This window comes from Dendrobates tinctorius, unplaced genomic scaffold (assembly GCF_039654945.1).
Source record: "Dendrobates tinctorius isolate UK_male_01 unplaced genomic scaffold, ASM3965494v1 ptg000221l, whole genome shotgun sequence".
NCBI lineage: Eukaryota > Metazoa > Chordata > Amphibia > Anura > Dendrobatidae > Dendrobates > Dendrobates tinctorius.
Window position 1 is genome coordinate 677754 of NW_027361888.1, and position 18865 is coordinate 696618.

Here is an 18865-nt window from a genome sequence, read left to right on the forward strand (position 1 = left end):
AACATAGAGAAGGTGGTTGTGTAGTACATACCGTAATGTGAGTAGAAGTCGCTCCTCTGCAGTCTAGCTTTGCGCATCCTTGTGTCCTGAAAGGTTATCCCAGGGCGCACTGTCTCCAAGAGTCGATCAAATGTTGCAAGGCTCATGCGGCAGTATTGAAAAAAATTTTCCGCATGACCCTGCAGAGAAGAATAGAGGCGGTGAAAATGACCTCTTGTGAGTCGTTGCCTCAAAAGTGGATGGACCCACATGCGTCTCCGCCTCCGCGGATCCACTAACACTGGGTATGGCTGACCAAAGCAACGTGACAAAAGCCAGTTGAAGAGAACCTGCTCAGTTGTGTTGAAACTCAGACTGTCATGTTGGCCATACAACACCAACACACCTAGACAAGGCAAGGTCAAAAATGGACAGAATGGAGGCAGCCACCTGTTACAGAGGCAATAAATAGGGTGTAGGCTAATGATTTCAATAGTTTGCAGGCCTCAAAACCGTTACATGTCCATTTTGCAAGCCTGCGAGAAAATCTCTGCATACGGATGCCATACGGATGCCATACGGATGCTTACATGCACAAAATACGCGACCACACCTTGATTTCGGATGACATACGGAGCACTGTTTAGGGGCCATTCATCCGTATTACGCATGTAAAGTACGGACCGTATTTTGCGTAGGTTAGTGTGACCCCGGCCTGTGGGTCAAAATAGTGTATAAGCCGACCTAACTCCTGTTCAGGGAGATCTCTCATATCTTGAGAATCTCCAGCACGGACCGCATCATGCCTCAAGACCATATGTAAGAACCAATGAATGCTTGTTTTCTCTTCTTTTAATCTATTACTTATTTCTGTGTGCTATGAACTTACTTTTCTTCATTTTTGTAATCACTTTTTGAATGAACATTAAACAAGATTTGTTTTATCCACACAATTCAGTACTGTTTCCCTTTCTATCCTCACTGTGCTCTTACTTAAAAAAGTAGGAAAGTGTTATTTTTTCTACACATAGTTGTGTCAATATAACTGTAATGACCTGCAGAACACAGCGATCAGATTATTTACAGGAATCGGTAAATTATGGGAAAAACAAAATGGCGTAATTAATATTTTTCTCTATAAAACCCATAAAATAATGTGATAAAGCTGTGATGCGGAGGACGTGTTCACACGTAGCGTAAATGCTGCGTTCTTATTTCTGTAAATGTCTGACCCAGATGACGTAGTGACAATCCTCCCTGATTATTGCGCGTTTGCTGCGTTTCTTCTTTTTTGCATTTTTCTCCATATTTGATGTTTTTGGCAGATATGAAGCCGCGTTTAACACTTTTTTATTAGTACAGAAAAGCTTTGATTCTGCGCTTATAAATGTGACGGCGGTTTTCTCTTCACACATTTTTTTCTTAATACATTTTTTTCAGAAGAAGCCTATAAAGGGAAAACGCATCAAACCCCAGAGGTCCGCAGGGTCTTCAGACCACAGAGAGCGCAGATTTCATGGAATCACGCCCACTTTGCTATGACGATTAGACCGTGTTCACATGTAGAGTAAATGCTGCGGATTTTCTGCTGCGTTTAATTGTCCAAGCAAAGTGGATGAGATTCCATGAGAACTGCGGCGCTATCAGACTCCAACACTCAGTATCTTCCATGGTGTAACAGTCAGGATTCCTCTAGATTCTCGTCTCTCCGCCTGGTTACAGCTGTTCTTCCTTTCTCCCCTTTTCTTTCCTCGCCTTTCCCATTCCTTCTCTTCCCCTCCCGCCTCTTAAATGTTTTATATATAAGGTATTACATGTGTCCTGTAACCCCTTTCCCGGCCTATCCGGTGCAGACCAATCTTTTTCATTTTCTTTCTATCCCTTTCCCTTTTCGTCATGTTCCTTAACCCCTTCATGACCGTACTAGTACGGGGCAGGTAGCTTCTCTCCCTTTGATGTCGGCTCTGGTGGTGAGCCCGCATCTTTCCCAGCACACGTCAGCTCAAGTGAGGTATTCTGCTACATACAGGTGATCTGATCATCGCGTGTACGTAGCAGAGCCGACCGAGTTATGGCAGCTTCTAGTCTCCCATGGAAACTAATGAAGCAGGCCAAAAGTAAAAAAAAGTTTTTAAAAATATAAAAAAATAAAAAATATAAAAGTTTAAATCCCCCCCTTTCGCCCCATTCAAAATAAAATAGAAAAATCAAACATACACAAATTTGGTATCGCCGCATTCAGAATCGCCCGATCAATAAAGAAAGGAACAAACTGATCACTAGACGGTGTAGTGAGAAAAAAAGTAAAAATGCCAGAATTAAGGTGTTTTGGTCGCCGCAACATTGAATTAAAATGCAATAACGGATGATGAAAAGATCGTATCCGCACCAAGATGGGATCAATAAAAGCATCAGCTCGGCGCGCAAACAATAAGCCCTCACCCAACCCGAGATCGTGAAAAATGGAGACGCTACGGGTCTCTGAAAATGGCACATTTTTTTTTCCAACAAATTATGTTTTTTTTTTCACCACTTAAATACAAAAGAACTGAGACCTGTTTGGTGTCTATGACCTGTAATGACCTGGAGAATCATAATGGCAGGGCAGTCTTAGCGTTTGGTGAATATGGTAAAAAGAAAATCCAAAAAAAGTTGTGGCGTTACACTTTTTTGCAATTTCACCGCACTTGGAAATTTTTTCCCATTTTTGAGTACACGATATGGTAAAACCAATGATGTCGTTCCAAAGCACAACTTGTCCAGCAACAAACAAGCCCTCACATGGCCATACTGACGGAAACATAAAAAAGTTATGGCTGTGGGAAGAAGGGGAGCGAAAAACAGAAATGCAAAAACGAAAAAGGGCAAGGTCTGTAAGGGGTTAAAAAAACCCCTAATTTTCCTTCCCCAGTCTCCTCCTTAACCCTTTCTCCCGCCTCTCTCTTTCATGACTTTACATTTCTCTTTTTTGCTGTTGTTTGGTTCTTGTCTGTATTACTGGGTATTTATAATCTGTCTCTCCCCTTTTTCTTTACCCCATTTATGTAAATAAATCCTTAATAAAAACAACTTTACCATAAAAGGCGCCCGCTGTGCGCCCAAGGCACGCGGCTGATCTGTGCCGATTTGGGGCTTTTCTCTCTCTAATAAAATTGCAGGTAAAAAACTGCAGAAACTTTATTAAGTGCAGAATCAAAGCTTTTCTGTCCTCTAAAAAGCGCAATAAAACCGCGGCTTCACATCTGCACCAAGAACGCATCAAATAAGGGGAGAAGATCGTTATTGTAGATGGTGCGGATCCTGCAGAAAACAAAAAACACCGTATTTCTGCAATGTGTGAACACGGCCTTACAGGCACAAATAAGCCGGGTGTCGTATAGTGACGCTACATAAAGATGAGAACGTTCTGGAGGCTCCGACTGTGAATGACGGCACAAAAAATAATCCCCAGGTCCCACGCACGCTGGAGCAGAGACCCATGAATCCACCTGCTCATCTCCAGTCCCAACTGTCCCGGATACAGCGGACAGTCCCGGATTTGGGTCTACGCCCTGCAGTCTCAGGCGTCTGCTGAATTTCCCTCACTACCAGCGCCCCTCTGACAACTCCTCCTGCCGGTAGAGAAAGCAGTGGTAAATGGCCGTGGATTAGGGTGAGGCCAAAGTTTGCTGCTATGTGCACCGCATGATCTGTGCCTCTATCTGTGCTTCAAAGGTTGTGAGGTGTGCACAGTTACTTGGTGTAACACTGGTGGATGTGGACCCACTGCACCATCGGCCAGGCTTACTCTAGAGAGGTGTAACTGGGTGTCCACCAGGTCTTCACTAGAGCTACTGGTGGAGAGGATAGGATGGACAGCCGGTAGACACCAGGAACTACTCCAGGGTAGTCCCCAAGACTACCTCAGCGGATAGGTGGGTCAGAGACTCGAGTGTGAGGTACAACAGGCAAAGTGAACTGCCTAGGAACCAACATCCAGCAGAGAGCGGATGGTGGAGCTGCCTAATATAGGACCTGCCGGCATGGGATAGGCTGGGGAACCTAATCTGTCAAGGACACAGCAGGGTTACATTCCTGTAGAGACTGGCCAATCCCCCCAAGGCTAAATGGAGGCAACATGCTGAGAAGCTGCAGTGACCATAGTGAGTAAGGAGGCGCTGAGAGGGCATGTGAGGGACCACTATAACACCTGATTAGGAGCCCACTCAGATGTCCCTGAGCTGAACCCCGCGCTGCACCTCGGAACACATGTAATATTATCTTCACAGCAAGTGGTAAAGGAATCAGTGACACCTGTAAGATAAAAATGCCCATTACACCCTTAGATGACTTCCCTGATGGGAACAGTGTATGAAATGGTGTCATTTTAGGCATTGTATGTTGTCCACAAAAATCGGGGGCTTTACAACTGGCCCCCACAAGAGAGGACTGCCAAATTAGTGCTCCAAAAGCAAAACAGTGACTCCCAATTGGAGCCCGGCCGTGTGCAGACATTCCTGACCTCAGGTTTATGGAGAAATTTCTGTGGAAATTGTGGCTCCATTTTACTCTGTGAAATTTAAAAATTTGATTATAAAACATTTCACCTCATACACATGGCTCCGCTCCTTACACCTCGTACACACAGGGCTCTACTCCGTACACCTCGTACACACGGCTCTGCTCCGTACACCTCGTACACACGGCTCTGCTCCGTACACCTCGTACACACGGCTCCGCTCCTTACACCTCGTACACACACGGCTCGGCTCCGTACACCTTGTACACACAGGGCTCCGCTCCATACACCTCATACACACACGGCTCCGCTTCGTACACCTCGTACACACAGGGCTCCGCTCCATACACCTCGTACACACAGGGCTATGCTCCGTACACCTCGTACACACGCGGCTCCGCTCCGTACACCTCGTAAACGCGGCTCTGTTCCGTACACCTCGTAAACACGGCTCCGCTCCGTACACCTCGTACACACGCGGCTTCGCTCCGTACACCTCGTACACACGCGGCTCCGTACACCTCGTACACACGCTGCTCCGCTCCGTACACCTCGTACACACGCGGCTCCGCTACGTACATCTCGTACACACGCGGCTCCGCTCGGTACACCTCGTACACACGCGGCTCCGCTCCGTACACCTCGTACACACGCGGCTCCCCTCCGTACACGTCGTACACACGCGGCACCGCTCCGTACACCTCGTACACACGCGGCTCCGCTCCGTACACCTCGTACACACGCGGCTCCACTCCGTACACCTCGTACACACGCGGCTCCGCTCCGTACACCTCGTACACACGTGGCTCCGCTCCGCACACCTCGCACACACGCGGCTCCGCTCCGTACACCTCGTACACACACGGCTCCGCTCCGTACACCTCGTACACACAGGGCTCCGCTCCGCACACCTCGTACACACACGGCTCCACTCCGTACACCTCGTACACACAGTGCTCCGCTCCGTACACCTCGTACACACGCGGCTCCGCGCCGTACACCTCGTACACACGCGGCTCTGCTCCGTACACCTCGTACACACAAGGCTCCGCTCCGCACACCTCTTACACACAGGGCTCCGCTCCGCACACCTCATACACACACGGCTCCGCTCCGTACACCTCGTACACACACGGCTCTGCTCCGTACACCTTGTACACACACGGCTCCGCTCCGCACACCTCTTACACACAGGGCTCCGCTCCGCACACCTCGTACACACAGGGCTCCGCACACCTCGCACACACGCGGCTCCGCTCCGCACACCTCGCACACACGCGGCTCCGCTCCGCACACCTCGCACACACGCGGCTTCCCTCCGTACACCTCGCACACACGCGGCTCCGCTCCTTACACCTCGCACACACGCGGCTCCGCTCCGTACACCTTGTACACACACGGCTCAGCTCCGTACACCTCGTAGACACACGGCTCCGCTCCGTACACCTCGTACACACACGGCTCTGCTCCGTACACCTCGTACACACACGGCTCTGCTCCGTACACCTTGTAAACACACGGCTCCGCTCCGCACACCTCTTACACACAGGGCTCCGCTCCGCACACCTCGTACACACAGGGCTCCGCACACCTCGCACACACGCGGCTCCGCTCCGCACACCTCGCACACACGCGGCTCCGCTCCGCACACCTCGCACACACGCGGCTTCCCTCCGTACACCTCGCACACACGCGGCTCCGCTCCTTACACCTCGCACACACGCGGCTCCGCTCCGTACACCTTGTACACACACGGCTCAGCTCCGTACACCTCGTAGACACACGGCTCCGCTCCGTACACCTCGTACACACACGGCTCTGCTCCGTACACCTCGTACACACACGGCTCCGCTCCGCACACCTCTTACACACAGGGCTCCGCTCCGCACACCTCGTACACACAGGGCTCCGCACACCTCGCACACACACGGCTCCGCTCCGTACACCTCGTACACACAGGGCTCCGCTCCGCACACCTCGTACACACACGGCTCCGCTCCGTACACCTCGTACACACAGGGCTCCGCTCCGTACACCTCGTACACACGCGGCTCTGCTCCGTACACCTCGTACACACAGGGCTCCGCTCCGCACACCTCGTACACACACGGCTCCGCTCCGTACACCTCGTACACACACGGCTCTGCTCCGTACACCTCGTACACACACGGCTCCGCTCCGCACACCTCTTACACACAGGGCTCCGCTCCGCACACCTCGTACACACAGGGCTCCGCACACCTCGCACACACGCGGCTCCGCTCCGCACACCTCGCACACACGCGGCTCCGCTCCGCACACCTCGCACACATGCGGCTCCGCTCCGCACACCTCGCACACACGCGGCTCCGCTCCGTACACCTCGCACACACGTGGCTCCGCTCCGCACACCTCGCACACACGCGGCTCCGCTCCGTACACCTCGCACACACGCGGCTCCGCTCCGTACACCTCGCACACACGCGGCTCCGCTCCGTACACCTTGTACACACGCGGCTCCGCTCCGTACACCTCGTAGACACACGGCTCCGCTCCGTACACCTCGTACACACACGGCTCTGCTCCGTACACCTCGTACACACATGGCTCCGCTCCGCACACCTCTTACACACAGGGCTCCGCTCCGCACACCTCGCACACACGTGGCTCCGCTCCGCACACCTCGCACACACGCGGCTCCGCTCCGTACACCTCGCACACACGCGGCTCCGCTCCGTACACCTCGTAGACACACGGCTCCGTACACCTCGTACACACACGGCTCTGCTCCGTACACCTCGTACACACATGGCTCCGCTCCGCACACCTCTTACACACAGGGCTCCGCTCCGCACACCTCGCACACACGTGGCTCCGCTCCGCACACCTCGCACACACGCCGCTCCGCTCCGTACACCTCGCACACACGCGGCTCCGCTCCGTACACCTTGTACACACGCGGCTCCGCTCCGTACACCTCGTAGACACACGGCTCCGCTCCGTACACCTCGTACACACACGGCTCTGCTCCGTACACCTCGTACACACATGGCTCCGCTCCGCACACCTCTTACACACAGGGCTCCGCTCCGCACACCTCGTACACACAGGGCTCCGCTCCGCACACCTCGTACACACAGGGCTCCGCACACCTCGCACACACGTGGCTCCGCTCCGCACACCTCGCACACACGCGGCTCCGCTCCGCACACCTCGCACACACGCGGCTCCGCTCCGTACACCTCGCACACACGCGGCTCCGCTCCGTACACCTCGCACACATGCGGCTCCGCTTCGTACACCTCGTACACACGCGGCTCCGCTCCGTACACCTTGTACACACGCGGCTCCGCTCCGTACACCTCGCACACATGCGGCTCCGCTCCGTACACCTCGTACACACGCGGCTCCGCTCCGTACACCTCGTAAACGCGGCTCTGTTCCGTACACCTCGTAAACATGGCTCCGCTCCGTACACCTCGTACACACGCGGCTTCGCTCCGTACACCTCGTACACACGCGGCTCCGTACACCTCGTACACACGCTGCTCCGCTCCGTACACCTCGCACACACGCGGATCCGCTCCGTACACCTCGCACACACACGGCTCCGCTCCGTACACCTCGTACACACGCGGCACCGCTCCGTACATCTCGTACACACGCGGCTCTGCGCCGTACACCTCGTACACACGCGGCTCCGCTCCGTACACCTCGTACACACAGGGCTCCGCTCCACACACCTCGTACACACACGGCTCCGCTCCGTACACCTCGTACACACAGGGCTCCGCTCCGCACACCTCGTACACACACGGCTCCGCTCCGTACACCTCGTACACACACGGCTCTGCTCCGTACACCTCGTACACACAGGGCTCCGCTCCGCACACCTCGTACACACAGGGCTCCGCACACCTCGCACACACGTGGCTCCGCTCCGCACACCTCGCACACACGCGGCTCCGCTCCGCACACCTCGCACACACGCGGCTCCGCTCCGTACACCTCGCACACACGCGGCTCCGCTCCGTACACCTCGCACACACGCGGCTCCGCTTCGTACACCTCGTACACACGCGGCTCCGCTCCGTACACCTTGTACACACGCGGCTCCGCTCCGTACACCTCGCACACATGCGGCTCCGCTCCGTACACCTCGTACACACGCGGCTCCGCTCCGTACACCTCGTAAACGCGGCTCTGTTCCGTACACCTCGTAAACATGGCTCCGCTCCGTACACCTCGTACACACGCGGCTTCGGTCCGTACACCTCGTACACACGCGGCTCCGTACACCTCGTACACACGCTGCTCCGCTCCGTACACCTCGCACACACGCGGATCCGCTCCGTACACCTCGCACACACACGGCTCCGCTCCGTACACCTCGTACACACGCGGCACCGCTCCGTACATCTCGTACACACGCGGCTCTGCGCCGTACACCTCGTACACACGCGGCTCCGCTCCGTACACCTCGTACACACAGGGCTCCGCTCCACACACCTCGTACACACACGGCTCCGCTCCATACACCTCGTACACACAGGGCTCCGCTCCGCACACCTCGTACACACACGGCTCCGCTCCGTACACCTCGTACACACACGGCTCTGCTCCGTACACCTCGTACACACACGGCTCCGCTCCGCACACCTCTTACACACAGGGCTCCGCTCCGCACAACTCGTACACACAGGGCTCCGCACACCTCGCACACACGCGGCTCCGCTCCGCACACCTCGCACACACGCGGCTCCGCTCCGCACACCTCGCACACACGCGGCTCCGCTCCGCACACCTCGCACACACGCGGCTCCGCTCCGTACACCTCGTACACACACGGCTCCGCTCCGCACACCTCGTACACACACGGCTCCGCTCCGCACACCTCTTACACACAGGGCTCCGCTCCGCACACCTCGTACACACAGGGCTCCGCACACCTCGCACACACACGGCTCCGCTCCGTACACCTCGTACACACAGGGCTCCGCTCCGCACACCTCGTAAACACACGGCTCCGCTCCGTACACCTCGTACACACAGGGCTCCGCTCCGTACACCTCGTACACACGCGGCTCTGCTCCGTACACCTCGTACACACAGGGCTCCGCTCCGCACACCTCGTACACACACGGCTCCACTCCGTACACCTCGTACACACACGGCTCTGCTCCGTACACCTCGTACACACACGGCTCCGCTCCGCACACCTCTTACACACAGGGCTCCGCTCCGCACACCTCGTACACACAGGGCTCCGCACACCTCGCACACACGCGGCTCCGCTCCGCACACCTCGCACACACGCGGCTCCGCTCCGCACACCTCGCACACACGCGGCTCCGCTCCGCACACCTCGCACACACGCGGCTCCGCTCCGTACACATCGCACACACGCGGCTCCGCTCCGCACACCTCGCACACACGCGGCTCCGCTCCGTACACCTCGCACACACGCGGCTCCGCTCCGTACACTTCGCACACACGCGGCTCCGCTCCGTACACCTCGCACACACGTGGCTCCGCTCCGTACACCTTGTACACACACGGCTCCGCTCCGTACACCTCGTAGACACACGGCTCCGCTCCGTACACCTCGTACACACACGGCTCTGCTCCGTACACCTCGTACACACATGGCTCCGCTCCGCACACCTCTTACACACAGGGCTCCGCTCCGCACACCTCGTACACACAAGGCTCCGCACACCTCGCACACACGTGGCTCCGCTCCGCACACCTCGCACACACGCGGCTCCGCTCCGCACACCTCGCACACACGCGGCTCCGCTCCGTACACCTCGCACACACGCGGCTCCGCTCCGTACACCTCGCACACACGCGGCTCCGCTCCGTACACCTCGCACACACCCGGCTCCGCTCCGTACACCTCGTACACACGCGGCACCGCTCCGTACATCTCGTACACACGCGGCTCTGCGCCGTACACCTCGTACACACGCGGCTCCGCTCCGTACACCTCGTACACACAGGGCTCCGCTCCACACACCTCGTACACACACGGCTCCGCTCCGTACACCTCGTACACACACGGCTCCGCTCCGCACACCTCGTACACACGCGGCACCGCTCCGTACACCTCGTACACACGCGGCTCCGCGCCGTACACCTCGTACACACGCGGCTCTGCTCCGTACACCTCGTACACACAGGGCTCCGCTCCGCACACCTCGTACACACAGGGCTCCGCTCCGCACACCTCGTACACACACGGCTCCGCTCCGTACACCTCGTACACACACGGCTCCGCTCCGTACACCTCGTACACACAGGGCTCCGCTCCGTACACCTCGTACACACGCGGCTACGCGGCTCTGCTCCGTACACCTCGTACACACAGGGCTCCGCTCCGCACACCTCTTACACACAGGGCTCCGCTCCGCACACCTCGTACACACACGGCTCCGCTCCATACACCTCGTACACACACGGCTCTGCTCCGTACACCTTGTACACACACGGCTCCGCTCCGCACACCTCTTACACACAGGGCTCCGCTCCGCACACCTCGTACACACAGGGCTCCGCACACGTCGCACACACGCGGCTCCGCTCCGTACACCTCGTACACACGCGGCTCCGCTCCGTACACCTCGTACACATGCGGCTCCGCTCCGTACACCTCGTACACACGCGGCTCAGCTCCGTACACCTCGTACACACGCGGCTCTGCTCCGTACACCTCGTACACACGCGGCACCGCTCCGTACATCTCGTACACACGCGGCTCTGCGCCGTACACCTCGTACACACGCGGCTCCGCTCCGTACACCTCGTACACACAGGGCTCCGCTCCACACACCTCGTACACACACGGCTCCGCTCCGTACACCTCGTACACACAGGGCTCCGCTCCGCACACCTCGTACACACACGGCTCCGCTCTGTACACCTCGTACACACAGGGCTCCGCTCCGTACACCTCGTACACACGCGGCTCCGCGCCGTACACCTCGTACACACGCGGCTCTGCTCCGTACACCTCGTACACACAGGGCTCCGCTCCGCACACCTCGTACACACACGGCTCCGCTCCGTACACCTCGTACACACACGGCTCTGCTCCGTACACCTCGTACACACACGGCTCCGCTCCGCACACCTCTTACACACAGGGCTCCGCTCCGCACAACTCGTACACACAGGGCTCCGCACACCTCGCACACACGCGGCTCCGCTCCGCACACCTCGCACACACGCGGCTCCGCTCCGCACACCTCGCACACACGCGGCTCCGCTCCGCACACCTCGCACACACGCGGCTCCGCTCCGTACACCTCGCACACACGTGGCTCCGCTCCGCACACCTCGCACACACGCGGCTCCGCTCCGTACACCTCGCACACACGCGGCTCCGCTCCGTACACCTCGCACACACGCGGCTCCGCTCCGTACCCCTTGTACACACACGGCTCCGCTCCGTACACCTCGTAGACACACGGCTCCGCTCCGTACACCTCGTACACACACGGCTCTGCTCCGTACACCTCGTACACACATGGCTCCGCTCCGCACACCTCTTACACACAGGGCTCCGCTCCGCACACCTCGTACACACAGGGCTCCGCACACCTCGCACACACGTGGCTCCGCTCCGCACACCTCGCACACACGCGGCTCCGCTCCGTACACCTCGCACACACGCGGCTCCGCTCCGTACACCTCGCACACACACGGCTCCGCTTCGTACACCTCGTACACACGCGGCTCCGCTCCGTACACCTTGTACACACGCGGCTCCGCTCCGTACACCTCGCACACACGCGGCTCCGCTCCGTACACCTCGTACACACGCGGCTCCGCTTCCTACACCTCGTAAACGCGGCTCCGTTCCGTACACCTCGTAAACACGGCTCCGCTCCGTACACCTCGTACACACGCGGCTTCGCTCCGTACACCTCGTACACACGCGGCTCCGTACATCTCGTACACACGCTGCTCCGCTCCGTACACCTCGCACACACGCGGCTCCGCTCCGTACACCTCGCACACACACGGCTCCGCTCCGTACACCTCGTACACACGCGGCACCGCTCCGTACATCTCGTACACACGCGGCTCTGCGCCGTACACCTCGTACACACGCGGCTCCGCTCCGTACACCTCGTACACACAGGGCTCCGCTCCACACACCTCGTACACACACGGCTCCGCTCCGTACACCTCGTACACACAGGGCTCCGCTCCGCACACCTCGTACACACACGGCTCCGCTCCGTACACCTCGTACACACAGGGCTCCGCTCCGTACACCTCGTACACACGCGGCTCCGCGCCGTACACCTCGTACACACGCGGCTCTGCTCCGTACACCTCGTACACACAGGGCTCCGCTCCGCACACCTCTTACACACAGGGCTCCGCTCCGCACACCTCGTACGCACACGGCTCCGCTCCGTACACCTCGTACACACACGGCTCTGCTCCGTACACCTTGTACACACACGGCTCCGCTCCGCACACCTCTTACACACAGGGCTCCGCTCCGCACACCTCGTACACACAGGGCTCCGCAAACCTCGCACACACGCGGCTCCGCTCCGCACACCTCGCACACACGCGGCTCCGCTCCGCACACCTCGCACACACGCGGCTCCGCTCCGCACACCTCGCACACAAGCGGCTCCGCTCCTTACACCTCGCACACACGCGGCTCCGCTCCGTACACCTTGTACACACACGGCTCCGCTCCGTACACCTCGTAGACACACGGCTCCGCTCCGTACACCTCGTACACACACGGCTCTGCTCCGTACACCTCGTACACACTCGGCTCCGCTCCGCACACCTCTTACACACAGGGCTCCGCTCCGCACACCTCGTACACACAGGGCTCCGCACACCTCGCACACACACGGATCCGCTCCGTACACCTCGTACACACAGGGCTCCGCTCCGCACACCTCGTACACACACGGCTCCGCTCCGTACACCTCGTACACACAGGGCTCCGCTCCGTACACCTCGTACACACGCGGCTCTGCTCCGTACACCTCGTACACACAGGGCTCCGCTCCGCACACCTCGTACACACACGGCTCCGCTCCGTACACCTCGTACACACACGGCTCTGCTCCGTACACCTCGTACACACACGGCTCCGCTCCGCACACCTCTTACACACAGGGCTCCGCTCCGCACACCTCGTACACACAGGGCTCCGCACACCTCGCACACGCGCGGCTCCGCTCCGTACACCTCGCACACACGCGGCTCCGCTCCGTACACCTCGTACACACGCGGCACCGCTCCGTACATCTCGTACACACGCGGCTCTGCGCCGTACACCTCGTACACACGCGGCTCCGCTCCGTACACCTCGTACACACACGGCTCCGCTCCGTACACCTCGTACACACACGGCTCCGCTCCGTACACCTCGTACACACAGGGCTCCGCTCCGCACACCTCGTACACACACGGCTCCGCTCCGTACACCTCGTACACACAGGGCTCCGCTCCATACACCTCGTACACACGCGGCTCCGCGCCGTACACCTCGTACACACGCGGCTCTGCTCCGTACACCTCGTACACACAGGGCTCCGCTCCGCACACCTCTTACACACAGGGCTCCGCTCCGCACACCTCTTACACACAGGGCTCCGCTCCGCACACCTCGTACACACACGGCTCCGCTCCGTACACCTCGTACACACGCGGCTCCGCTCCGTACACCTCGTAAACGCGGCTCTGTTCCGTACACCTCGTAAACATGGCTCCGCTCCGTACACCTCGTACACACGCGGCTTCGCTCCGTACACCTCGTACACACGCGGCTCCGTACACCTCGTACACACGCTGCTCCGCTCCGTACACCTCGCACACACGCGGATCCGCTCCGTACACCTCGCACACACACGGCTCCGCTCCGTACACCTCGTACACACGCGGCACCGCTCCGTACATCTCGTACACACGCGGCTCTGCGCCGTACACCTCGTACACACGCGGCTCCGCTCCGTACACCTCGTACACACAGGGCTCCGCTCCACACACCTCGTACACACACGGCTCCGCTCCGTACACCTCGTACACACAGGGCTCCGCTCCGCACACCTCGTACACACACGGCTCCGCTCCGTACACCTCGTACACACACGGCTCTGCTCCGTACACCTCGTACACACAGGGCTCCGCTCCGCACACCTCGTACACACAGGGCTCCGCACACCTCGCACACACGTGGCTCCGCTCCGCACACCTCGCACACACGCGGCTCCGCTCCGCACACCTCGCACACACGCGGCTCCGCTCCGTACACCTCGCACACACGCGGCTCCGCTCCGTACACCTCGCACACACGCGGCTCCGCTTCGTACACCTCGTACACACGCGGCTCCGCTCCGTACACCTTGTACACACGCGGCTCCGCTCCGTACACCTCGCACACATGCGGCTCCGCTCCGTACACCTCGTACACACGCGGCTCCGCTCCGTACACCTCGTAAACGCGGCTCTGTTCCGTACACCTCGTAAACATGGCTCCGCTCCGTACACCTCGTACACACGCGGCTTCGGTCCGTACACCTCGTACACACGCGGCTCCGTACACCTCGTACACACGCTGCTCCGCTCCGTACACCTCGCACACACGCGGATCCGCTCCGTACACCTCGCACACACACGGCTCCGCTCCGTACACCTCGTACACACGCGGCACCGCTCCGTACATCTCGTACACACGCGGCTCTGCGCCGTACACCTCGTACACACGCGGCTCCGCTCCGTACACCTCGTACACACAGGGCTCCGCTCCACACACCTCGTACACACACGGCTCCGCTCCATACACCTCGTACACACAGGGCTCCGCTCCGCACACCTCGTACACACACGGCTCCGCTCCGTACACCTCGTACACACACGGCTCTGCTCCGTACACCTCGTACACACACGGCTCCGCTCCGCACACCTCTTACACACAGGGCTCCGCTCCGCACAACTCGTACACACAGGGCTCCGCACACCTCGCACACACGCGGCTCCGCTCCGCACACCTCGCACACACGCGGCTCCGCTCCGCACACCTCGCACACACGCGGCTCCGCTCCGCACACCTCGCACACACGCGGCTCCGCTCCGTACACCTCGTACACACACGGCTCCGCTCCGCACACCTCGTACACACACGGCTCCGCTCCGCACACCTCTTACACACAGGGCTCCGCTCCGCACACCTCGTACACACAGGGCTCCGCACACCTCGCACACACACGGCTCCGCTCCGTACACCTCGTACACACAGGGCTCCGCTCCGCACACCTCGTAAACACACGGCTCCGCTCCGTACACCTCGTACACACAGGGCTCCGCTCCGTACACCTCGTACACACGCGGCTCTGCTCCGTACACCTCGTACACACAGGGCTCCGCTCCGCACACCTCGTACACACACGGCTCCACTCCGTACACCTCGTACACACACGGCTCTGCTCCGTACACCTCGTACACACACGGCTCCGCTCCGCACACCTCTTACACACAGGGCTCCGCTCCGCACACCTCGTACACACAGGGCTCCGCACACCTCGCACACACGCGGCTCCGCTCCGCACACCTCGCACACACGCGGCTCCGCTCCGCACACCTCGCACACACGCGGCTCCGCTCCGCACACCTCGCACACACGCGGCTCCGCTCCGTACACATCGCACACACGCGGCTCCGCTCCGCACACCTCGCACACACGCGGCTCCGCTCCGTACACCTCGCACACACGCGGCTCCGCTCCGTACACTTCGCACACACGCGGCTCCGCTCCGTACACCTCGCACACACGTGGCTCCGCTCCGTACACCTTGTACACACACGGCTCCGCTCCGTACACCTCGTAGACACACGGCTCCGCTCCGTACACCTCGTACACACACGGCTCTGCTCCGTACACCTCGTACACACATGGCTCCGCTCCGCACACCTCTTACACACAGGGCTCCGCTCCGCACACCTCGTACACACAAGGCTCCGCACACCTCGCACACACGTGGCTCCGCTCCGCACACCTCGCACACACGCGGCTCCGCTCCGCACACCTCGCACACACGCGGCTCCGCTCCGTACACCTCGCACACACGCGGCTCCGCTCCGTACACCTCGCACACACGCGGCTCCGCTCCGTACACCTCGCACACACCCGGCTCCGCTCCGTACACCTCGTACACACGCGGCACCGCTCCGTACATCTCGTACACACGCGGCTCTGCGCCGTACACCTCGTACACACGCGGCTCCGCTCCGTACACCTCGTACACACAGGGCTCCGCTCCACACACCTCGTACACACACGGCTCCGCTCCGTACACCTCGTACACACACGGCTCCGCTCCGCACACCTCGTACACACGCGGCACCGCTCCGTACACCTCGTACACACGCGGCTCCGCGCCGTACACCTCGTACACACGCGGCTCTGCTCCGTACACCTCGTACACACAGGGCTCCGCTCCGCACACCTCGTACACACAGGGCTCCGCTCCGCACACCTCGTACACACACGGCTCCGCTCCGTACACCTCGTACACACACGGCTCCGCTCCGTACACCTCGTACACACAGGGCTCCGCTCCGTACACCTCGTACACACGCGGCTACGCGGCTCTGCTCCGTACACCTCGTACACACAGGGCTCCGCTCCGCACACCTCTTACACACAGGGCTCCGCTCCGCACACCTCGTACACACACGGCTCCGCTCCATACACCTCGTACACACACGGCTCTGCTCCGTACACCTTGTACACACACGGCTCCGCTCCGCACACCTCTTACACACAGGGCTCCGCTCCGCACACCTCGTACACACAGGGCTCCGCACACGTCGCACACACGCGGCTCCGCTCCGTACACCTCGTACACACGCGGCTCCGCTCCGTACACCTCGTACACATGCGGCTCCGCTCCGTACACCTCGTACACACGCGGCTCAGCTCCGTACACCTCGTACACACGCGGCTCTGCTCCGTACACCTCGTACACACGCGGCACCGCTCCGTACATCTCGTACACACGCGGCTCTGCGCCGTACACCTCGTACACACGCGGCTCCGCTCCGTACACCTCGTACACACAGGGCTCCGCTCCACACACCTCGTACACACACGGCTCCGCTCCGTACACCTCGTACACACAGGGCTCCGCTCCGCACACCTCGTACACACACGGCTCCGCTCTGTACACCTCGTACACACAGGGCTCCGCTCCGTACACCTCGTACACACGCGGCTCCGCGCCGTACACCTCGTACACACGCGGCTCTGCTCCGTACACCTCGTACACACAGGGCTCCGCTCCGCACACCTCGTACACACACGGCTCCGCTCCGTACACCTCGTACACACACGGCTCTGCTCCGTACACCTCGTACACACACGGCTCCGCTCCGCACACCTCTTACACACAGGGCTCCGCTCCGCACAACTCGTACACACAGGGCTCCGCACACCTCGCACACACGCGGCTCCGCTCCGCACACCTCGCACACACGCGGCTCCGCTCCGCACACCTCGCACACACGCGGCTCCGCTCCGCACACCTCGCACACACGCGGCTCCGCTCCGTACACCTCGCACACACGTGGCTCCGCTCCGCACACCTCGCACACACGCGGCTCCGCTCCGTACACCTCGCACACACGCGGCTCCGCTCCGTACACCTCGCACACACGCGGCTCCGCTCCGTACCCCTTGTACACACACGGCTCCGCTCCGTACACCTCGTAGACACACGGCTCCGCTCCGTACACCTCGTACACACACGGCTCTGCTCCGTACACCTCGTACACACATGGCTCCGCTCCGCACACCTCTTACACACAGGGCTCCGCTCCGCACACCTCGTACACACAGGGCTCCGCACACCTCGCACACACGTGGCTCCGCTCCGCACACCTCGCACACACGCGGCTCCGCTCCGTACACCTCGCACACACGCGGCTCCGCTCCGTACACCTCGCACACACACGGCTCCGCTTCGTACACCTCGTACACACGCGGCTCCGCTCCGTACACCTTGTACACACGCGGCTCCGCTCCGTACACCTCGCACACACGCGGCTCCGCTCCGTACACCTCGTACACACGCGGCTCCGCTTCCTACACCTCGTAAACGCGGCTCCGTTCCGTACACCTCGTAAACACGGCTCCGCTCCGTACACCTCGTACACACGCGGCTTCGCTCCGTACACCTCGTACACACGCGGCTCCGTACATCTCGTACACACGCTGCTCCGCTCCGTACACCTCGCACACACGCGGCTCCGCTCCGTACACCTCGCACACACACGGCTCCGCTCCGTACACCTCGTACACACGCGGCACCGCTCCGTACATCTCGTACACACGCGGCTCTGCGCCGTACACCTCGTACACACGCGGCTCCG

General features: G+C 60.2%; 1 protein-coding gene across 2 annotated transcripts in view; it reads left to right on the forward strand.

Annotated features, from left to right (window-relative positions):
- The first annotated feature begins 4060 nt into the window (after positions 1 to 4060).
- LOC141058946 (uncharacterized) overlaps positions 4061 to 18865 on the forward strand; it is a 30729-nt gene continuing 15924 nt past the window's right edge. Inside the window, exon 1 of one of the 2 annotated variants that reach the window (XM_073555157.1) lies at positions 4061 to 4121. The gene's annotated coding sequence lies outside the window, so the exon portion shown is untranslated. The remainder of the gene's footprint in view (positions 4122 to 18865) is intronic. The other variant, XM_073555158.1, reaches the window with a different exon arrangement.